Genomic DNA, 25306 nt, shown 5'->3' on the forward strand with positions numbered 1-25306 from the left:
GTTGCGGTGAGCCGAGATCGTGCCATTGCACTCCAGCCTGGGTAACAAGAGCGAAACTCCGTCTCAAAAAAAAAAAAAATAGTAGTTGAAAACTCTACCTATGATATAATTCTCAAGTTGGTAAAAGCATATTATTAGGAGCTGCAAGGATGAAGGGTGGAATTACCTCGTCTGTTTCTCTTATCACTTTGTTCTTAAATTCTGTCACTATATTATCTCTACCCAGTAGTCACATGAGGTATAATAAGATGTAGGTATTGGAGTTGGGCAGGTGAGGTGGAAAACTCTGTTGAGTGACATATATTGAGGGAAAAAAAGAAACTAGATTTGGGAGAGAAAGAGAGTTCCTGAAGGAGCAAATCCTCCCTCCTGGACATTTTGCCACAAAGAACCATAAACAAATAGAGGCAAACATAGGCTTAGTACTATTTTACTTTCACTTCTGTGGAGTCTCTCTTTTTCTTCATTGAGTGTCTATGTGTGTATGTTTCCATATGTGCATGCATTAATGATGTAAACTAACAACTTTCACCTCAACCACAAAAATCATATTTTGGAAAAAATGTCGTTGGTATATCTTAACATCAAGAATTCAACTCATTGCCAGACAGTGTTACACATATTAACCTTTAGTTTAACTGTGATCAAGTAAAGAAATATGTCAAGGAATATACTGCTTTCATGATTTGTCTCTTTTTCTAGAGCAGAAAAAGTAATCAAGAGAAAAATGTAATGGGCAAATGTTAATGCATGAAACCATCAGTGAATAAAAAAGTCATCTGGCAAATACTGCATTTGAATGATAATGCAACAGGAATAAGGATAAATACTAGACCAGCTTTATTCAGATTATATTAATGTTAAAGAGAGCTATTTGAAATCATTAAAAAAATTACATTACAGTTTATAATGGCCAGTTTTACAATCTCTCCTTCTATTTGGTATAGGTAAATTTTTTAACATTCAATGAAATGGCTTCATTTTATGGGAATTTCATTTTTGTCTTCTATATTTGGCTTTTAAATTAAATAATTTGGATAATTTATATTGTACTGACATCTGGTGGACTTGGCTGTGATACAGCCAGGAAAAAGTCATGATTGGAAACATCCATCAAGGTCAATTGAACAATCTATGGTAGCCTCCAAGTCATACATTAAATCAAACAAGGATGAGAACACTGTTTTAAGTTTGATCAACATCTCCTCACTTCATTGGAAGGGAAACAGCTCTTGGCCACGTACTGAAGCTACTTTAATAGCAAGCTCTTCTCTAATTGTCTCCATCTTTTTGAAATCCAAAAGGCATAGTATTTAAGATATTTTCTCATGGGAAACTTGATACCTTCTTATTTCTTGAATTCTAAAATAGTTTTTATGGTGGGGTGTCTTTCACTCTGGACATACTTATAAATTAAATAGATATATGGTGTATATATATATATATATATATATCCTAAACACACTTATATATGTGTTTGTATATACCTGCATGCGTGTCTATATGTATTCATATATATATATGTATCCCTATATATATTCCTATATATGTTTCCCAATATATATTTCCTGATATATACATCTCCATATATATATATATATATATATATATATATATATATATAAATCCCCCATATAGGTACTCATATCCATATTTATATCTATAGCCATATTTATATTCATATATATACTATATATATACACACTATATATATATATATAAATATATATATATATAGTGTGTCTGTGTGTGTGTGTGTGTGTGTGTGTGTGTATGTATATATATATATATATAGTAGGAAGCTCTTGCCAAACTACTTGAAAGCAATTCAAATATGAAGAATATAAAAGAGTCTCACAAATTTCAAAATGATTGGATCGTACTTTATCCAGTTTGGTTTTTTCCACTTGACTAAATTTAGTTAGCCAAAAGCTGCATGAGAAAATTACTTTTCTAAAAACAAAAAAAAAAAATTCTCTATTTTTTTTTTTCTTTGTTAGACTGCTCGGATCTACCTCTCATATCCATTAGAACTAGAGGGACTCTAAATCAGTGAAGTACATCTCCAAAGCTTTAGTATTTAAAAAAGCTTTACTATTTTATGCTATCCCACCCCAAAAGGATTTCTTTTGCTATTTACAAGTTTTAGAGGAAGAAAAGGGCACAATTTTTGAATAATAATAAAAAGTAAAATTTGAACCATTATATATGATTTTTCAGTAATGTCAGTACGGCATTATAATTGAATTGTCAGTCCATGACACTACTGTCAAAACTATAGATAAGAAACCTTTCATGCGTTTTATTTAGGCTGTTTCACTGGACCCATTCTTTCTGCCTGTGTGGAATGAAGCTACTGGCTTTGTACACTAAACTCTTAAACACACATAGGTACTTAGAACAAGAGTGTAATTGCGATAATTCTGATGCTGGAAAATACAAAATTACTGAGTCAAAAATTGTTTAGCAAAATCTATATCACAAAATTGACAAGGTAATTCATATCACAATGTCTTTTAATCTTAATTCCAAATAATATTAAAAACTAAGTTTTTATTTTTTGGTACTTATATAGCAGGTCCTCACCAGAGCACAAGTATAATTCACAAAGAAAAGAAAATCAGTAGTTCCATGTCTACAGGAGATTTAGGGGAGAAATATTTAATTCAATTGAGTGAACTTACTTAAGTAAGGATTTAGCCAATGAAATCATCTACTGTTTGCAAAGTGTTATAAACTTAAAAATTTATGTATATGTATATTTATACATGATCTATACGTGTAGCATGGCTCACAAATAAACCCTAATTTGAAAATTGTTCAGTTAATTTCATTAACAAAACTGCCATTTTGAGCTAAATAAGTTAGTGTGAGTGTATAGGTAGATTATATTAATCAGGTAATTACAAATTTGCTCAATCATAATTTTTTATAGATTCAACTTTATATATTAATATACTGATATAAACCTTACATTTTTATTTTATTTTATAGTATCTGTTCAAAGCTGCAGTGCTATTTGTCTTTCCTAAAATTGCCATTTTATTGTTTTATCGCTTTCCTTTCCAAAGCTTCCAGATATAATTGTGACAATTTTCTTTCTTCTCATTTATATTATTCATTTCTCATGAAAAATCCTATTATTATGCAGCTTTTTCTGCCTTTTATGCTCAAAAATGAATATTGAGATATTATTTGCAATGTTGTTCTTAGGAAAAAGAAATTTAGTGAGTACTTTTCAAAAGCTATCTGAGGACACTTAACATAAGTTAGTGAAAGAAAACAGGAACTTTACGTATCATTGTTTAGCTCTTCTTAAACAATCAAACTATATCTATCTATGTATGTATCTATCTGCCTGCCTAGCATCAATCTAGATACACATATAGAGTGTGTGTGTGTGTGTGTGTGTGTGTGTGTGTGTATGTAGTTATATAGTTGTGTATTTGCATTGTTGTGGTTGTTAAGACTGAAGGCACCAGTTCCTGTTAGCATTTGTGAAGACAAATATTATTATGTATGCTTTCACCAATAATTCCCTTAGAGGAAAAATGATATGTGCTAAATACATTGTTTTCAATTCGAATAGTTATATGTATCACTTAAGATATACTATGGAATGCATCCATTTTAAATGGCATCAGTGACTTTATCTTTGCAAACTGTACAAAGCTATGTAACTTGGGCAAAGAGTCTTTACTCTGAAGAGCTAATATATCCCTGAAAAAATATTTTTCAGAATCTCATGGAACATCATTTTATTTTACAATTGAAGAATTTGGGATTTAGCAAAGTGAATTATCTAAAGGCATACAGATAGTAATAGAGTGACTTCCAGAACATAGTTGGTATATTTTAAATTTTGAAAACCATAGAATGCCTTTATATCATTAATCGATTCCTAAACATGCATATCCAGGCGTAAGTATCATCATTACTACAGGAAATTTACTGAAAAATGGGGTCAGGTGCAAAAATGACCAAGCACTCTAATAAAACAAACAAGCAAGTGACAGTAATTATGAATGACTTCTGCTTATGGTACAAATTCAAGGATACTTATGTCATTGACCTTTTTTTTTTAGAAGTAAAGAAGAGACATATCTCACCTTTGTAGGCAGAAGCAGATTTCAACTAGGTATCAGTAGAAAGATAGTAAAAGGATGATTTGAAAGCTTAAAATATAATCATGAGTTTTTTTTACCACACACAAATCACATAAATTTAGATGTGTGAAAGTTGAAAATATAAAGCACATAGTATTTATCTGAAAATTACCAAGGCTTTTTCCAGTTATGCACTGTGTCACAGCATATACAGTATTGAACATCATTGTTAATAAATTTTCTGCAAGGAAAGTAAGTTTCCTGAAATTGCATTTAGTATTAATATAGTGTTCTGACTACCATAGCTGGAGCATGATGTTACAACACCATCAACCTGTGAACTCTCCAGGTAATTATCTAGCCTCTTGATCAATGTAATAGCTAAACTTGGTGAGGTAGGTTGAAGGCTATGTTGTTCAATATGAATTATCTAGTTTTTTTTTCCTCTTCCACTTAGCCAGAGCCTGACTCCTAAATGGAAATATGTACAAAATATTATTGTCTTACATTCCTATTTCTAAGCAGCATCCAGGTTGCATCACTTGACCTTTTTGTACTCATATGTACCCACTTTTGTATTAGTGCATCATCAGTATCTATTATAATGGGCCGAACCCCATTGTAATGAAGATATCTGCTTCAGGTGTTGAGGTAGAAGAATAGAATCTGAGATGTCAGGACTATCTGTAAAATCCATATTTAAACCTTGCAGCTGTGTTTATATGAAAATCTGATCACTGAGATTGGACATTGAAATAAGTGACTATCATGTCACATATGAAAGCCAAGATCAGATTTTGGCTTTAATCAGTACATGATAGTCACTTATTTAATGTCAGATCAAACAATTTACATTTTTTAGGTCATGCAAATCAGAAAAATGTTTTCTACCACAGACAAGGTAAAACATATGGTTCATTTTTAAAAAACATTCAAGTCTACTCCAAGGCACAGGACATAATATTCAAAACAATCCTGGATTTAATCTTAGCTTTATTTTTGACATTTTGGATGATGTATATAACTTTTCTGAAATTTGGTTTTCTGCGATGTAACAAAACAGTGCAAGTATCTCTTGACTTTCTTTTCAGGTTTCTCTAATAATCAAATATGGTAATTGAATTATCTATTGATACCTAACAAGTTGCTGCAAACTTAGTGGCTTAACACAATACACATTTATTATTTTGTAGATACTGTTAGGTCAGGAATCTAGGCATGGCTAAGCTGGATCTTCTATTTAAGGGACTTTCAAAAGACTATAAGCAAAGCCCAGCTTAGCACTGGGGTCTAATTTGAAGATTCAGGTGGGAAAGGGTCTGCTTCCAATCTGATGTGGTTGTTGATGGGCTTCTGTTCCTCATGGGTTGTTGGACATAGGATCTCAGTTCCTGGCCACTTGTCGACTGGTGGCTGCCCTCAGTTTCTTGCCAGATGGGCTTCTCCATATGGCAGTTTAGCAAAGCCAGCAAGGAGAGAGTCTGTTAGCAAGACAGAAATCACAATCCCTTGTAGCCTAATCACAGAAGTAACATCCCATCACCTTTGTTGTAACATATTAATTAGAAGCAATTTGCTAGGCAAGCCACATAGGAGGCTGTGATCACTGGGGCTGTCTTTCTGCCATAGGAATCTAGGTAAGAGTATTTGGTAAGCCTTTAAGAAAATAAAATGTAAAATTTTAAGTTGTATATCTGAGAAGTAAAAAATATCTCTACCAAAGCATGTGTTTAATGGCCAGAAAAGCTCTAGATGCACCAATTTCTGATATTTTCCCTAACGAAGTTACTTTTTTATTAATCTGTACTTTCTTAACCTTCATAGTCAAGAAACTTATTATCACTTACTGAATGTGTATTCCCTGGAAAATTACTAAACATAGAGTTTTAGTTTTCTCATCTGTAATATTTCACTGTGGATGATTTTAACAAACATAAAAATGTTAAGTGGCTGAGCACAGTGGCTCATGCCTGTAATCCCAGCATGGTGGGAGGCCAAGGCTGGCAAATCACTTGAGGTCAGGAGTTCAAGACCAGCCTGGCCAACATAGTGAAACTCTGTTTCTACTAAATATACAAAAATTACCTGGGCATGCTGGTGAGTGCCTGTAGTCACAGCTACTCAGGAGGCAGAGGCAGGGGAATGGCTTGAACTATGAGGCAGAGGTTACAGTGAGCCAAGGTCGCATCACTGCACTGTCCAGCCTGGAAAACATAACAAGACTCTGTCTCAAAAATAATAATAATAAAAAGTTAAGTAATGAGTACTATTAAAAACATTTTAATTATATTTTAATAGTGGAGTTATTGTTATAAGTGTTAATATTCTTGCTGTTGCCTTACATGTTTGTCACCATCGATTAAGATTTATAACAGCAAAAGATATTAAATCGTTTACATTTCTCCAAATGTAAACCTGAATTCTCTCTCTGTTTTCATGTTTAATTGCACATAATGACATTCAATATGAGGATGAAAAATTAACACATAATACAAATTTTCTAAATTGGAAGTAGTAGTGAGTAGAGGAGTAAATTTTTTGTTGTTGGGAGCCCATCACAGTCTAGTTCATTATTAGCCAGAACTGCCAACTGAGAAGCCACTAGAATGAGCTCTTCTGCTTCCAGCCAATCCATGCTTTTGTGTGAATCATGCTTCAAGGGTGCGTCTAGCTGGGCCATGATCTTTAGGAACTGAAGAACACTCTAGCTCCATTGGCCTCCTTTCTTTATAAATTTTAAATACAACTATAGCCTGTTCTACACAATTTAATATCTAAATACATAATACATATTTTTTCTACATTTAGAGGACAAACTCAAGGCATGTTCATGAGTATTTTCTATTTATAATTTTCTCCACTACTTACAAATGATAATAAAATTAGGTACTACATAAGTATTTATGGACTTTATTGCTAAAATTCTAAAACTCATTAGTAATTAAAAACAAAAAAAATTAAACTTGGACTAAATGCTGTACGAATGTATGGGGTCATCTCACTGAGAATTTCAGAAGTTGGGCAGGCTTCAGGATTTGTTGGTCCAGAAGGCTTGATGATGAACTCAAGGACTTGGGTTTTCCTATTCCAGCATTTCTAGAAAGACTTCTCAAATTCATGTTGACATTAGTGTGAATCCCCACCGTAGACAAATATTGTAGGTAGGAGAATATATATATATTTCAAATTTAAGATTGCATCTGTTCCAGATGAAATCTGCCAACCAGGTTTCCACACATACAACTATATATATGGCTTTTATATATGTATGTATATATATATATATATATATATATATATATATATATTCTCCCTTTATTCTTTATTTTACTTAACTTTAATCAATTTTGATTTAAATAGCCAGGCATGGCTAGTAGCTACTAAATTGCACAGTGCAGGTTTAAAGTGTCCATGGAAAAGACAAAGACAGTCATAAAAACCAAAGAATACTCAGGAGGAAGTACGGGGAAAGTAGATCATAGATAGATAGAAAATAATACTTAGTATATAGACTAAAAATAGATTGTTTCAAACAACTTGAGAGCTAATCATGATGCAATGGAAAACACTAAGTTATTAACTTGTAGCTTCAAAATTCTGTAGTTAATGCTTTCATGAATAGGTAATAACAGTACATATTATCTCTATTTTCATGTAAAAACCAGGGTCTTAAAATCCTACCCACTCAAATATAAGTTAACCAAAACATGGGGTACTTACCCTCTGTCCCTATAAGCAAATGTAGCATGGTAGAATAAAGAAAATGTTTTTAATTATTTGGTAAATTTTAAGAAAGGACATCACCTCCCAAAAGTCACTTTCTGGATTTAGCTGTGTTCATCAGATGAGCCTGATAAAAGTGAAATTGTCATTTTGCTTTTATTTTGGAAGTCCTGGTGATTATATGCTGCTTGAAGAGAAAAACTATTTTGATTTGCTTGCATGTGCTCAAGTTTTGTGCTGGATTTATTAGAAAAGTAACAATTATAAATTTGTCTTGCCGACACAGTGGCTGTGAAAGGTAACTGAATTATTTGGCTTAGAGCTATTAATGATTTAAAATGCTAACCTTAATATTGCATTAATGTAATATTTAAATTGAACTCTTTAAAAAATTTAATCTTGGCATCATGTAGATTGGCAAGTTCAGGAACAAAGGGATCACTTGGAATTTAAATAAATCTGCTTTTGACAGGCTGCACGATGCTTTTTTTGTATATGTTGAATTTCGCCTTTAATCTCCAAATTAACATATACTGTACTGAAAATTGACCTTGATTCCCACAGTTTTCTTGAAATAAGTACCATTTTAGTTCTGCATCTTATAATGACTATAAAACATGCATGAGAAGAAGACAATGGCATGTAGTCTTAGTTTGAGTTTCTGCTGTAGCTGAATTGAATCACTGCCCTAGAGGAGCTGGGTGCAGCTTCCACTACAACACTCAGCTTCTTGCACTTGGAAAGTAATTGCATCATAGAATTTTACTCTCTAGACATCATAATCAGAAATACAAGTTGATAATTGTGAACATAACTTGCTGAGCTGAATCAACAGATACCTTTGTGTGTTATATGAGATTGAAAATGGATGAACCTAGGAACCATCATTCTCAGCAAACTGATACAAGAACAGAAAATCAAACACCACATGTTCTCCCTCATAGGCAGGTGTTGAACAATGAAAACACATGGACAGTGGGAGGGGAGCATCACACACTGGGGTCTGTCGGGGGAAACTAGGGGAGACACGGGGGGGTGGGGTGTTGGGGAGGGATGACATGGGAAGAAATGCCAGACATAGGTGAAGGGGAGGAAGGCAGCAAACCACATTGCCATGTGTATGCAACAATCTTGCATGTTCTTCACATGTACCCCAAAACCTAAAATGCAATAAAATAGAAATTTAAAAAAAGAAAAGATTTCAAAGTTAAGATTGCAGCTGTTCCAGATAAGCCCTGCCAACCAGGTTTCCACACACACAAAAGATAATAACTAGTGCAAGACATAATTTAGATTTGTTCATGTAGGTCCATTCTTTAAAACTTAGTTTTGAAATATTCTAAAAGGCCTGGTAAAAATATTTTCAACTGTCGAGTGAAGACAAAATTCTTGTAGTGGCAGTCTTCTGCACATTATAGATAGGCAATAGGTGTTTATTAAAAAAATGAGTTTTCTATTGTTAAGAGTTCAACCTCTGCTTCTTTATTATAATGATCTTTAATAGTACTTAATGTTATAAAATAGCTGCAAACTCTACTAAGATTCGATTATTTCCATTAGTGTGCTCATCACTATGGAGAATAAAACAGAGTAAAAGCCAGGGTCCCTAACCTCTAGTTGCTTATTGTGAGCCAAGGCAATTATTTAGTTTTACAAAAACGTTCTCTGCATCCTCTTCACCCTCTTAAAATATTCTCCATTTTCTCATCTTGCTCAATGGGTGATGTGAAAAGTTTCAGACTGCCTCAGCTGTATTCCCAAATCCAACACCTATCAACCTCAGTAAGCATGAAAGAACTGCTATGTTAAGGTTGGCTACAAATACTTTAAGAATTCCCAGATGAAGAACACTGACATGTAGATTATTTGGAAATCTCAAGGCCTATGGAATTCTTAAGCAGAAGGAAAGGTAGGAGTTCATACAGCAAACAAGTGAGGAAAGTAAGTTCAAAGTAAGTTCAAAGAGAGTAAATATATTGCTTCAAGTCACCTACTGAGTCGGTGGCAGTCCAGGACTAGACGTAAAATCCCCAGTTACCCAGCCCAATATTCACTTTACGTCAAATAAAGTGTCTGAATGGTAGAAGTGAATTTTTAAGCAGACCTAGAAAAAATGTTATTTGTTTTTTTGATTATCATGTGCCAAAATCGATAAGAAAAATGGCCTCTTAATGAATGTATTTTATTAAAAGTGGCCATTTTATTGAAAATGTTATTAATTTTTTATAAATTTTTTTCTTCATTGAAGTCAGCAAAATTAATATTTTTTCTGCTCAATTGTGCTTTCCTGTTCTTCCCAGATAATCCTGAAGGTGTACCCAATATATTTCCCATGTGCAAGTCTCAAAATCTTAGATTCTACTTTCCATAGACTCTGACCCACAGATTCCTACCATTTGATTAAAAATGGCCTCAGTTAAACTGCACTAAGCGTAGTCCAGCTGACCTGCCAACAGATGTTTTTGCTGGAAGAGTTCCAGTGGGTCGGCTGAAGTATGGAGTGCAAGCAAATGCAGAGTAGCGCTTGATCCTAATCCAGATCACAGCTGTAGCATCATAGTTTAGCCACCTGGAGTGTGAATTCATTAAGGCAGAGACCATGCAGCACTTGTTTTATCTTGTATATCTATACTAGACAGAGTACTGGCATATATTAGGTCCTCATTGAATATGGGTTGAGTATAGTTTAATGAATCTATGTTATCACCACAGTCATTTTAAATGAATTATTTTGCTGTTTGGCCATTTTCTGTAATACGCACAGCTTTCATCATCTGGGATGTGTCGTAAAGTCAAATTTCAGAATTAAAACCTTCTGGATTTTCTTTTGTTCAGGATAGACATATAACCCACCGCTGGTGGAATTAAAGATGTAAAAGCTTATCTCTTATTATGAATGAAAAATCTGCATCAAAGAGATTGCATGAATTTACAAAATTATGAAATAGCTGAAGATAAAAGGAATATTAAACTGATAATATTTGTATTCTGATTTCTTTACTTAGACCTCATTAGCCACATTGGCAAACATACTGCAATGCCGAAGCTGGCCTAAGTTCCAGAGCGAAGCCCTCAGTAAATATGTATAAATAAACTGATTGAAAATATAATTAATGTAATTTACCATGATGACTTAAACATTTTTCAGAGCAATTCTCTAAAATTGTCTACCCCCTTGTGAAATTTTCAAATGTATATAGCATCTAATAATTAAACATTGTATGCTTTTTCAATTGAGCCTTTTCTATTCATCACAGCTGAAGATTTTTCTATCTCTTCTCATATCAAAACACTTATTGCTTTATTCCATATATTTAGCACCCATTATTATGGTCCTGGATTATTAAATAACATTTTCATATGTATATGACAAAATTTCTTCACAACCTATGAAACAATTGCCACAAATTTCTGCTTAAGTCTAAGGCAGGTTAAAGGTTAAGTTTTTTTTTTTTTTTTAAAGACAGAATCTTGCTCTGTTGTCAGTCTGGAGTGCAGTGGCACAATCTCGGCTCACTGAAACCTCCACCTCCCAGGTTCAAGCGATTCTCCTGCCTCAGTCTCCCTAGAAGCTGGGACTAGAGGCATGCACCACCATGTCCAGCTAATAACTTTTTGTTGATTATAGCTAGTGTAAGAATTTTTAAAGTATAAACCTATAATTACATGTAATTACAGTCTTTAGGCAGGTAATTTGGATTAACTTAAGAATCAGAGAATAGAAGTCATTTATATCTATATTTAGAATAAATGTGAATTTATATCTATATCTAGAATAAATTTAGATACAAATGACTTCTATTCTCTGATTAATAAAATACCAATAAACAAATACAAATAAGCATGTCAAGTAAAAAGTAAACTGGACTAGAAGCAAAAAAACTCAGGTTCTAATATCTAATTATATTTGTGACTTTGAACATTATTTGAGTGTTTACTATTTATCTGAGAATATCAAGATATATGACAGTAGTGAGAACAAGATAAAATTAGCTATCATAAAATGCAGTGGTATATTTGCATAGAACAAGGAAGGGGCACCTAACCGAGTATTTTTAAAAAGTGATCTGGAAGAAAATACCTGAACTAAGTCCTGAAGAACAGAAGATGTGAGCCAGGGGAATATTGGGAGGCAAAAACATTTTAGCTAAAGATGTGTGTTATCAATGACCTGGTGGCCTGAAGAGGAAGGCCAGTTCAGAGAATTGCATATATTTGCATAGCCAGGTTAAGCTAACACACTTGGGTAAAATACCAAAGAAATTTGATTTCATTTTATAGGCTACAGGGAGTAATCAAATAGTTTAAAATCTATTTAAACATTATATTCTGAAGTCGATTTAAGCTATTATAATATCAGTGATTAAATGGGAATATTCAGGGAAGATGGCAATTGGAAGTAGTTCGGAAATAACTAAACTAATATTCGGTTACAAAATCCTCTTCAAAACTAGGAAGACAAAATCTAGTCAGACTGTGGGACAAGTGCCTCCATCACTCTTCTGGTTTTGTTGTTGTTGTTGTTGTTGTTGTTGCGGTAGTTCTTTGTTTGTTTATCACTGCCACGCCCAAACTCCTTAGATCCAGGGCTCCTCCTGTCTCTGCCTCCTGAGTAGTTGGGACTACAGATGTGTGCCACAACGCTGGGCTAATGTTTTTAATTTTTGGCAGAGATGGGGTCTTGCTATGCTGCCCAGTGCAGCCTCAAACTCCTGGGCGAGCAGTCCTCCTGCCTTGTCCTCACAAAATCCTGGGAATTTAGGCATGGCCACCACATCTGGCAAAATAAGTTTTTAAAAGACTTTCTCTCTTGCTCTAAAAGGAATAATACGATACTCAGCTAAAAATTTTAAACTCTCCGGGTCTGCTTTCTCATCCATGGAGAGAGACATTCACCTGGGGAGTCTGGATTATAATTTCTGATTTTCAGAGCTTGTTTTATTTTTTTACATGTCCTGGGCTACCTTTGACTTAATTTATTCTTAGTCCTTGATTTGCAGAGTTTTTTTTATTCCTTTACCTGTCTCGGGTTATATTTGGAGAAATAAATGTGTTGGTTCCAACTATGACTTATTTTATTCTTAGTTCTTGGCAATGATTAAACACTCACAATTGTTCATTTGTTGAAATATGGTTTGCTTTGTGATAATCTCTTCTATATCATGGTTTCCAGGACCCTGTCACAAAAAAGTAATAATACTTGGTGAAATATACAATTTAATTTTAATTTCTAATTATTTACCCTCTTTTCTGATTTCTAGGCAATTTTTAGGAGCTATTCTTGCAGACACAACAATGGATAAATATTAAGATCATATTTTAAGTTAGATTATATTGTCTCCATTATTTAATTTGTATTTCTCACAATGCCTAAGATAATAACAGGCTCTTATGAAGATCACTTTTTTTTAAAAATATTTTGCTGAATGTCTATTATGTTTCAGTTAATTTGATAAGGTCACATAGACTCTGCAACAATTCTATATGACTATAATACTCTCATTTTCTAGGAAAATCAACTATGTCTTAGAAACCATTCAAATAATGTAAGTTTAATTACTAAATCAAGGCTTGAAAAGAATAGTAGCTTAGATAAGAGATGGGATTATGTAACATTCTCAAAATCAGAATAGACACCCAAGGGTAAACAGGGTGGCTTTGCACTGCTGGTGACATAGGCAACTTCTTTTTCTCCACATGGCCAAAGATGACTCACCACCAAATTCACTGTGTCCAAATTTAAGCAAGATAGAGGAAGGAAGTGAAGGGCACATGCTTTACCGTGAAAAAAACAACTGGAAAGTGCATACATCAGTCTTACTCATTCTGTTTGGCTAGGACTTAGCTACAGAGCTATACCTAGATATGAAGAATGTTGGGAAATGTCATTTTTAGCTGGCAGGAAATTATGTTCGATGTTCAAAAGCAGTCTAAACTATGTATTTGTGGAGTAGGCATTTAAAACTTTCCATCTGAGTCCATGGGCTATGCCCGAAATCAAGGGTCAAAATTTATTATTGTAAATAATGTTGCTTATTGTAAATAATAACAAGCTGCTTATTATTGTAAATAATGTTGCATTGGAACTCAGCCTGTTCATTTCTGTTTTACCTATAACTACTTTCTCTATACAGAAGTATACTTGAGTAGTTAGAACAGAGACTGTGGTCCACAAAGCCGACAGTATTTACTGTCTGGCCATTTTCAGAAAACATTTGCCTGAAGCTCTGGGCTAACTAATCTTGTTTGGTTCTCACTGTCACACCTACTGACTCTCCACCTTTTATGATTTTATGGCACTGCCCTATGCTTTGGCTATGGGAGATTCTGACCATTAAAAGCTCCATGGTCGTAGTTATGTAGTTTCCTATAGGATCTGGCCAGTGGGAAAAAATTGACAAGATCAGAGTGCTAGAGAAGAGGGAGCTACAAATATTTATTTTTTCCACAAATTGAATGTGTTGTTTCCATGGTTCTGAGTGCAGTTGTATTTGCTTACAACAATAGTTCAGGTTAGGCAGCGCCCCTTCTGTGTTTCCAGCTCTTGAAAGGCTCCAGTCATACCATAATTCTCCCTTTTCTTATGAGGTCTGGGATTGTATTCTGTTCCCATTGTGGCTAAACCTTGACTGCATTTACTTGTTTTCCCTCGATAGCTTCTCTCCAAAATCCTTCTTTCCTTCACTGGTACCATGATTGACAGTCATGTCTCTTCCAGATGTGAAAATTCTTGTAAGTCTTTGGGTATGACAACATGTATTTTCTCAAATATAAGAAATAATAAAAATAAGTAGGCTGGGTGCAATGACTCACACCAGTAATCCCAGCACTTTGGGAGGCCAAGGCGGGCAGATCACTTGAGGTCAGGAGTTCCTGACCAGCTTGGCCAACATGATGAGACTCCATCTTTAATAAAAATATAAAATTTAACTGGGCCTAGTGGCATATTCCTGTAATCCCAGCTACTCAGGTGGCTGAGGTAGGAGAATCACTTGAAAGTGAGTGGCGGAGGTTGCAGTGAGTGGAGATCAAGCCACTGCGCTATAGCCTGGATGACAGAGTGATACTCTGCCTCAAAAAAAAAGAAAAGAAAAGAAAAGAAAATAAGTAGAGCAGAACAATATAAAATATTTGAAAGAAATCTAATGATCTATAGTGGATCCTATTGGCATGACCCAGTTTAAACATAGAGGTCCTTAAAAGTCAAAGTTGAAGGTAAAAGATTGGATCAGAGAGACACAACAATGGAATCAAAAGGGAGGACAGATTTGGAGTGTGAAAAGCAATCAACCTACCATTGCTGGCTCTTAAGATTCAGGAAGAAGGTCATGTGTGAAGGAATCTGGGCAACCTCTAAAATCTGGGAACACCAGCAAAATATTGGGGACTTCAGTCCTACAACTACAAATAACTAATTATCAATGACCTAAATGAGCAAGAAAATGTATTCTTTCTTCCCTGGTGCCTCCAGAGGAATGCAGACTGGTAAGACATATGCTAGACTTCTAACCTAAAGAACTATTAAGACAATAGGTAGATAAAGTTTTAAGTCATTAACTTTACGGTAATTTGTTACAGTGACAATAGAAATCTAATCCAAAATTATTACACTTATATTGAATATTCATGAACCCCCATTAAGAAATTTTATATAGACAAAGAAGAGCCATCAGGTTTATTTACCATTTATTCTGTAATAGAGATTGGAAAACACTTTAAAAGCAGATGAGTATAGACAGGTTACATTTAAACCAAAGTGTTATTGAAATGGCCATGCTTATGATGAGCAAATATGGAACATCAGAAACATGGGATAATGGGAAAAGGAAAGAAAAACAGTACAATCAATGGGTCATGGAGTTGGGCTCATGGAAAGCAGAAGATTGAGATTAATGCAAATTCAGGACAAGGTGGAAATAATGCAAATTAGTAAGTGACAGCAATTCAATTAAAAGGGAAATTAAAATAAGAACAAAGGAATACAGAAAGGATAGAGGAATAAACAAGGAAGGAAAAATGAAGATAATGGTAGAAAGAAGGTAAAAAGTTAGAAGATGAACTGTAGAAGAAGCATACCTAATAAAGAAGAATCTCTTTTGTAAGGACTCCAGGAAAAATCGATGCTTAATTCCAGATACCTGATATCTGTTATTTATATACAGAGTCTTTGATCCCTTCTTTCTAGACTTACTTGTTTACCAAGAATGTAAGAGGCCAGCTACTCTTGACTCTTACCCCTTCATTCTGGCTCAAGTTTTGCATCTATACTCCCCAAATTCTCTTTGCTTATTCCTCTACAAACTAGTGTCTTCCACTTGCAACTTTTTTTTTTTTTTTTTTTGTGTGTGTGTGTGTGTGTGTGTGTGAGGATTTACGTTTCCGTTTTTTGTAGCCTCACTTCACCTTGTGACTTTTTCTTACATGTTTTTTTGGAATTTAGGTATTCGATTTTTTTTCTGACAGCAATCGACTTGTGTCAGGCCTGGATCCAAGATTACCAGGCAGCAAGGGCTGGAAAGTGAAAACCAGAGATGAGGGCAAATCGGGGTCACATGAGACATCAGTCCTCTGTATGGAAAGACAATTGCAGGTTGTTTCATTTCTTGGATTCTTACCTCTTGAAGCAATAAAACACCAATAAAATGCACTGTCTGGTAAGGAAGATAAATAAGAATGACTCATTTCAGTGGAGAAGGAATGCAGAGTGCCTTGATGATTGTAGCTGTGTTATTTGAGCAAGTATTAGAATTGTGAGGATGTATTTTCAGTTGGAATTAAGTTTAACCTAGGTCTTATTATTTAATAAATATTTTGAAGCTGATTATCTCTACATAAAGAATCTGATAAGTTAAGCTTATTCTTGCTATCACCTTCTGAATGAGTTAGTAATTTAGGAAACCATGGATAATTTGAGCAGATCCTATATAAATAGTTATTTGCATATTGAGGATAGTACTTTAATAGTTGATCCATTTCATGCCCTAAATCATGATCAATGCTTGGAATTAGACTGCATTTATTTTATCTTCCTGTTTATACTGACATATTTTGGACCTCTGATTAAATCATGTTTTTGCACATGTAACTCAAACATGTCTGTTTAAGTCTCTTGGGAAACTACTTACTTTTTTCAAGAACTTGAAAAAAATCCTTCAATATTAGAAACAGACTTGCATTTTTTTCTTTTCTGTTTTTTTGCTGTGGCAATATGTACATAAAATGCAATTTACCTTTTTAACAATCTTAGGTGTACAGTTTAGTAGCATGAAATATATTCACATTGTTGTGCAATCAATATTACTGTCAATCTTCAGAATATTTTTATATTCCCAAACTGAAACTCTATATCTACTACACAATGATTATTCATACCTGCTACCCCCAGCCTCTGGCAGTCACCATTCTGCTTACTTTTTCTATGAATTTCAGGTTCTCTAGGCATTTCACATACACTGAATTTTATAATATTTGTCCTTTTGTGTCTGGTTTGTTTCACTTAGCAAAACTTCTTCAAGATTCAACCACGTTTTAGCATTTATCAGAATTCAGTCCTTTCAAGGTTGAATAACATTCCATTGTATGTATATAGCACATTAGGTTTATCCATTCATTTGTCAATAGACATTTGGGTTGTTTTCACCTACTAGCTGTTGTCAGTAATGCTGCTGTGAATGTGGGTATGTAAGTATCTGCTCAAGTCTCTGCTTTCAGTTCTTTTAGTCATAGATCCATAAGTAGAAATGCTGGATTGTATGATAATTCTATGTTTAATTATTTGAGTTACCTCTGTACTGATTTTCACCAATACTGCACCATTTTAAATTTTGACCAGCAATCCACAAGGGTTTCAATTTTCCGACAACATCACCAACATTTGTTATTTTATGCTTTTTTTAATTTTTTTTTTTATTTTTTGGTAATAGCTAGCTATCTTACTGGTTATAAAGTGGTGTCTCATGGTTTCAGGTTTTCATTTTTTAGGATTACAAAGACAATCTCTTGTATTTTCAATCTAAGAGCTTCCCTGTGGAATTCACAAGGTGAGGGGTGCAGGTCACCTGATGAGATACAGAAACAAGATAGCATATACTAAGAGCCAGTTGCAGCTTTGCTGGAGGTGTTTCATCTGGTGATTATTATTAGCTTTGTAGCCTGCAGCTTCTTAAACACTGCTTCAACTAGTGTCCTAATTTTCTGTCAGATCCATTTGTAATGTTATATTGTGCTCAGAAGGTGAACCAAGGGTTGTTAAGTGACAGTTTCGGTTTCATAGATTGAGAGCAGGTCAATATAAATAATCTTTAATAGTAGAGTCATCCAGGCCAGGTGCGGTAGCTTAAACCTGTAATCCCAGTATTTTGGGAGTCCGAGGCAGTTGGATCACCTGAGGTCGAGTTCTGGACCAGCCTGGCCAACACAGTGAAACCCCATCTCTACTAAAAATACAAACAAAACAAAACAAAGCAAAACAAAACCTTAGCTGGATGTGGTGACATGCGCCTGTAATTGTAATACCAGCTACTTGGGAGGCAGGAGAATTGCTAGAATCCTGGGGAATGGAGGTTGCAGTGGGCTCCAGCCTGGGGGAAAGAATGAAACTCCATCTCAAAAAACAAATAGTTGAGTCATCCAATGAAATAATAGCTACTAGGTCAAATAGTCAGCACCCTATCACTGAAATACTCAAGAATAATTCACAGAGAATATTTAAAATGACATTTCTGCATTGATGAGAGACTAGTCTCAATAAATGCCAAGACCTCTTTTATTTCTTGGATTTTAAACGTATTAATTATCTTACTATGAACTATCTACATTGCACTACAAAATTTGAGCACTATTCTTAAAAAAATAGTCTACCTCATGTCTGTGACATACATTTCAACAGCTCACTGATACCTGGTTTTCATCTTCCAGACACAAAGAATATTGCATTTTTCTCAGCCTTTTGAAGTTTAGTATGATTACTTCTGGTGAATGACTTATGGGGGGAAGTAATGTGAATCACTTCCATGCTGAAACATTTAATTGCAGAAGAGAGATCCTGCAGCTATATCCTTTCTATGTTATAGCAAGCATGGAAGAGTGTATTGAGATGGAGTTTGCTCAGCCTGAGCTCCTAAGCAATCACAGCAAATAATGCTCACGTAACCCTCTTCCAACCCCTTCTCACACAATTCAATTACATTAGACATTTTTGTTTGTGAGTAACTAAGTAACAATAACATTGTTTTAAGCCACTAAGTTGGAGGGTTATTTTAGCTTATTTTTAACCACAGCAAAATCTGACTTATACCAACCAATACAGTGTATCTTGAAATTGACTTCTTGTTTGCATTTCTGTGTTCCTATATTCTGATTTACTGGGAATGCTCATGTATCCTAAGGCATATCCTAATATCAAAATCCTAAAATCTAAAATTCTAATATATAAAAATTTGTCTTAGGTTATTACAGGTACAGGCAACCCACAAAAACTCCTCCAGGTAACCTCAGGCATTTTATCAATTTCTGGTTTAAATGCTCGGGAAGCCTGTAACTCTATCAGAATGTTCTAATGAAAAAAGTGATAGTCAAGATAGACTGTCAGAAAGGAGATTCTTTTACACTGGTTTCTTTATATAACTTTGGGCAATTCATAAACTTCTCATAGTCTAAATTGATGAATTTAAAAATTGAATCATAATAATTTCTCTACAATATCTCTTCCCAGTGTGGTTGTAGGTATCAAAAGAGCCAATATGTGAGCATTATTTGTATTCTAGAATGCAGAACCACATTCTGAAGGAAGACAAAGCCTTTAAAAAATAGAATCCAGCTTACCATAGATAGCTATGTAGAAAAGCAATTTAAAGTGAGTTTTTAAAAGCTTAGAACTTCTTTACAAGCATTCAGTGCATGCATAGTCAATAGATGCAAACTGATTTCATCAGATTTCAATTGTACAATGGTAGAGCATGCACAGGTCCACACTGTTTCAGTAAAATAGAAACAATGCTATGTGCACAACTATATGCCTCTAGGAGACAATTCATATCAATTCACAGACTGATAAAATCGATTCAGTGGACACCTTAAACCTCTACTCTCTAGCGTAGCCTGTGGAAGAATCTATTAAGTTTTAAACAATCACTTTTTAAATCATGAACAAGGTGTCCTAACCTATATAAAGTACAGTATAATATAGTATGTGCTTGTTACTGAAGTACTGCCCAGTAGAGTCCTGTGAAACCATTAAACACTATACTCAATATAAGAAAGATTCCATTTTCAGAACATTCAAGTTGCTGCCAGAATTTGGCTCTGTAGATTCCTTGGCTGAAGCTGAACACTTAGTCATCCTGAGTTAGAAATGTCCCCTGCATCTGACCTCACACATTATGCCCAATGCTATAAATTGTTGTTGAGCTGTAATGTTCACTTACTCTGCTTTATTAGATACTAAATGATTATCATTGCTCAGGCTATAATTGCCTTTATCGAATTTGACCACTTGAAGACAATTGATGAGCGATGCTCTGTTGCTTGCATGCTACAACAAATTTTAGCAGAATGCCCTATCTATTCCAGCTAGGACAAAAATTGTAGTTAAAGAATGGCTTAAAGCTCACATACTCAAAGTCTAAGTCACTTTCTCAGAACCACAAAAACTGATAATTGCACACATGGGTTGAAATTGTCTAATGTTCATATGCAATTAGGCTTAAAATATCCATTTTATATGTGAAATATGATCATATATGCCCTGTAAGCATTTGTTCAATTTTTAAATGGAGTATTTTAGAAGATAAGAGCAGAGCTCATACATGATTTATACTAGAAAATAAGTGTATTTTCCATAATATGGTCAAATTTTCTATATGATAGATTTTAACCTAGGCAAGTAAAATATAGTATGTCCAAATAAGCAAATATCTGGAGGAAGAAAATGATATATGGTGGCTTTCTTACAGATTCCTATCTTGTGTAATTCTCTTTGTGTTGTTTTTCTAGGGCTGTTGTAACACACTACAACAGCTTAAAAACTTAAAGAAAAACAAACAAACAAACAAACAAAAAAACAACAACAACAACAAAAAACTTGTTTTCTAACAGGTTTTGCAGGCAAAGCCTAAAATGAAGGTGTCCAAAGAGCCACACACACCCTACAAGGCTCTAGGGGAGAATCCTTCCTTCCTTGCCTCTTCTAGCTTCTAGTGGCTCCTTGGCTTCAGGCTGCATAATTCTAATCTCTCTCTTTCTATGGTTTGTCCTCTGTGTGTTTCAAATCTCCCACTGCCTTTCTCTTCTAAAGCCTTATAAGGGCACCTTTTACCAGATTTAGTACTTACCCTAAATCCAAGATAATCTTATCCCCAGATTCTGAATTTAACTATATCTGCCAAGACACTTTCAAATAAGGAAACATTCACAAGTTTCAGGGGTTAGAAAATGAACATTTTGGGAGGGGGTGGGGAATGGCACTATTCAACGCAACATACTCTTCTAAAATGTTTTAAGTGTTCCTTTAAAATTTTATGTCAAGAAAATTATTCATAAAAAACTTCTTTTTAAACAGTTATGGCAGCTTAATCTATAAGCTGAAATAGATATTACTTCCTCTATCTCTATTACAAGAATGCTATCAGAATAAAACATTAAATTTAGCAATAAGGCGAAATAAAATTATAGATGTGAGAGAATCATAAAGAGTGAAAGTTTACTAAAATAGCATGCATGAACAAGGGGTAGAATTATTATATCTTCACTTTGCTTTGTGTTTGATAGTCCTTCTAGCTTAAAAAAATGATAAGATGGAAAAAGAATACTCTGTCAATGATAGCATTCAAATATAGGTTAGACAGACAAATTAGGTGAGGTGACACACTTCATTAAAAATATGTGCTATAAAGGAGTATCACTAACTCGCAAATCTTTTAATGTACTATTGATAGATTTAGTATCCATAAGCATTAGTTTTATTCACAGCATGAATTAATTTTTCTCAAATAAAAAGATACAGTTTAACTCTCTTCAAACATTTTACTTAAATTGCCGGGAAATTCCAACTATTCTGTAATATCGTTATATTACTTATGTGACGAATAATAGGCTTTGAAATATGTTCTTCAAAATATGCTGTCTTTTGTCAAATACATAGGATAGATTTTCTAAGAGATTCCCTAACTGCTGTGATTTGGATAATTGATAAGTTGTTCTGTGCACTATGACAGCTTAGCTGGAACTGCTTAATTCAGTCCAGAATGCTTTATACCTCTTAATGCCAGTAAATCAACTTTACTATCCAGAGACAATTTCATTTATCAAAGATAATGAGTTTGTAATCTACATACTTATATTTAGACAGAATATTGTCTTGCTGGTGTTTTAACTTAAATACAAGGCGATGCCCTTCTCTAGTAATCCTTATGTGTTTATTAATTGACTCATTTCTACTTACATATTTTGACACATTTTTCTCTGGTCGTTTCCTGCCCAGTCTCTTGAAGTTCGCGTGCTCATATAGACTAATATCCTCAAATGCCTGCCTCTCCCCACTTCTATGTCCTTGTTTTAGTTTAGCATAATGCTTTGGGTCTACTACTTAATATTCTCATATTTTTCATAATCACTGTTCCCTGCTTCTATAATAGTCAACCAGATTCTCTGTGTAGCTCAGTGTGATATGCAGACCGATGTTAACAGTCAGCTATTCTCTCTCTGAAAGTTCATGCCTTTCTACTTCTAACATGCTAAACTTTGAAGACTAAAAGAGAATTCAATTGTCTAAAATATTCACAATTATATATCACAGAAAATTATTCTAACTATGAAAAGGCAGACTAAACAGAAAAAAAAATAGTAACAATGTTTATGTGAGTGTGATCAATTCCATATGCACAAAAGCCAAAGACAACCCTATAAGTTGGATAACGATCTTGTCTGACATCTCTAAATTTTTCTATGAATATGTCTCTAGTAAGAAAGTAGTGTCTGAAAAATAGATATAATTAATATAATTAATCAGAGGTCATCATATTCAGCCTTTTTTGAAGGTTAAACATAAACCTACAAGATAAAATGGCATGTATGGCCCAAACATTTTATACTATGACTTCTAGATTAGAGAAACCATGAGCAACGCAAGCAAATAAATTGATAAGCATCTCTCTTATCATCTCTATGTATCAGCAGCAATAAAAAGAGAAAAAAATCAACATAATCTTATTGATAAATGAACATTCTTGATTCCTATTCTTGTTTCTAGATGGCTCATAAATTAAGATTTCATGCTTCTAAAATTTCCAAACATAATTATTTATAGGATCCCAGAAATCAAGATTTGGGGACTTTGTTTTTTTCTTATTAAGTGAGACCAGACAATGAAAATATATACTCTTACTCTACTCTTAAGAGGCATGTAAAGCTTTTACATTTAAAGCTTTTACATGCCTCTTAGCCAGCCAATTTCAGTCAGCCAATTTTTTTTTTCTCAGCCACTCTTGGCAGCTGATATGCTATTTCCATGTTTGCTCTTTATTATGCTTCAGGAAATATGAACTCTATCAAGGAAGAAGTATGTGATTGTCTGCTCAGCTAACTTCTTAGCTGAATCAAAAGTAACATAGCTGTAATTCTCACAAAAGTTTTATGACTCTAACATGGTAAGCCATGTTTGAGTTTTCATTAATGATTTTCTGCATTTAGATCTATGTTCCTTTGATGCTTACTCAAGTGATGCCAAATCAAATAGAGCATACACAGAAGCAGGTACTAATGGAAAAGCTAGTAAATATCTCTAAAGATACATTTTTAAAATATTCTATCATATTAGGAAGACACATAAAATTGACTTTAAAGGGCATTTCAATAAAGTATGCCTATATATAAATATGAAATACTTGTAACTGAACAAAATAGATGTAATATATTTCTTCTATTTATTAGAAAAAATTTAAAACTTCAATGTCATAGATGAGACTGTATAAGCTCCATTCATGATGAGATCATCTTGTCTACATAGTCCATTTAAATGTTTACTTTGTACTAAGGCATGCTTGTAACTCATTTTTCTTCTAAGTTTGTCAAATTCAAGAATCTATAACACCTTCATTTCTGAGAAGTTACTAATTTATCTTTGTATTTGTCTGTTTATTTTCCTTTATTGATAACATTATTTTTACAGTTGTTTCTATATGTTAGGAACTGTGGTAAGGCTCTGAAGAAACTAAGATGGCTAAGATATCATGCTTTGTAGCAAGTAGTCAACTACCGCAGAGCTTAGGAAGGTGACAATTAAAACATTGATCATCTTTCTAGTTCAAATAGAGACAAAACACATTTATACATAGACATACACACACACAAAGGAATATCCTACTTTGTCATAGGGGGCTATTTCTAATATAAGAACAGTAACATAAATTTACAACCACAAAACTGGGTACAGATCGTGAGCATATGACAGCCCCGAAGATTAATTCTCTTTAGGTTGTAGGTAAATTCACCTCCACATGTATGAACCTCTGTGTGTGTGTGTGTGTGTGTGTGTGTGTGTGTGTGTGTGTGTGTCTGTGTGTGTGTGTGTGTGTGTGTGTGAGAGAGAGAGAGAGAGAGGGGGGAAGGACAAGAAAGAGGGTTTTGCTATATTAAGGCTTTCTTAAGAGAAACAAAAATGGCAGTGTTGAAATTTTTTAGCTGTAATATGCTATGTTGAATGAACTTTTAGAAAATATAGCCTTTATTGTTATACTGTACATTAAATATGGCACCTGAGCAAAGTAATAGAGCAAGTGCACATGATTTTGTTTTTTTCTGAATGAGAAATCATTAATAATTATAGTCCCATTAAGCAATTAATTTAAGAAAAAAGTTTGCTCAACATTTTAGCCACACTTCTCTCCAACCAAGGTACTTGAGATCCCTTCATAGCTTTCTCAAAGCCATATTTGTATTTGTTTGCTAGGGCTACCATAATAGAATAGAATAGACTGGGTAGCTTAAACAGCAGGAATTGTCTCATAGTTCTGAAAGCCGGAAGTCTGAGATCAAGATGTTGGCAAGGTTGGTTTCTTCTGGGGTCTCTCCCATTGGCTTCTAGATAGCCATCCTCTCCTTACAACTTCACATGGTCTTCCCTCTGTACATCTGTTTTTTCTTGTATACACACCAGTCACACTGGACTAGGTCTCAGAATATTGACCTCATTTTAATTTAGTTATCTCTTTAAAGACCCTGTGTTCAAATACAGTCTACATTCTAAGGAGCTGAGAGGATAAGACTTCAACATATGAATGGGCAGGGGCACAACTCAGCTCATAAATCCCTGTTCTGTTACTTGGTGGAAACAAAAGCACTCGTCTGATACCAGACACAAGACCAGAATCTTGAGGTTTTGTTCTTCTAAATTTGTCCCATAATTTATCACAGTTCTTTGAGATCTTGAAATCTCTTGAGCAGCAGGTTTTATTTCTTTAAAAAGTTAATCAAATCCTTTC

Source organism: Saimiri boliviensis, chromosome 8 (genome assembly GCF_048565385.1).
Source record: "Saimiri boliviensis isolate mSaiBol1 chromosome 8, mSaiBol1.pri, whole genome shotgun sequence".
Taxonomy (NCBI): domain Eukaryota; kingdom Metazoa; phylum Chordata; class Mammalia; order Primates; family Cebidae; genus Saimiri; species Saimiri boliviensis.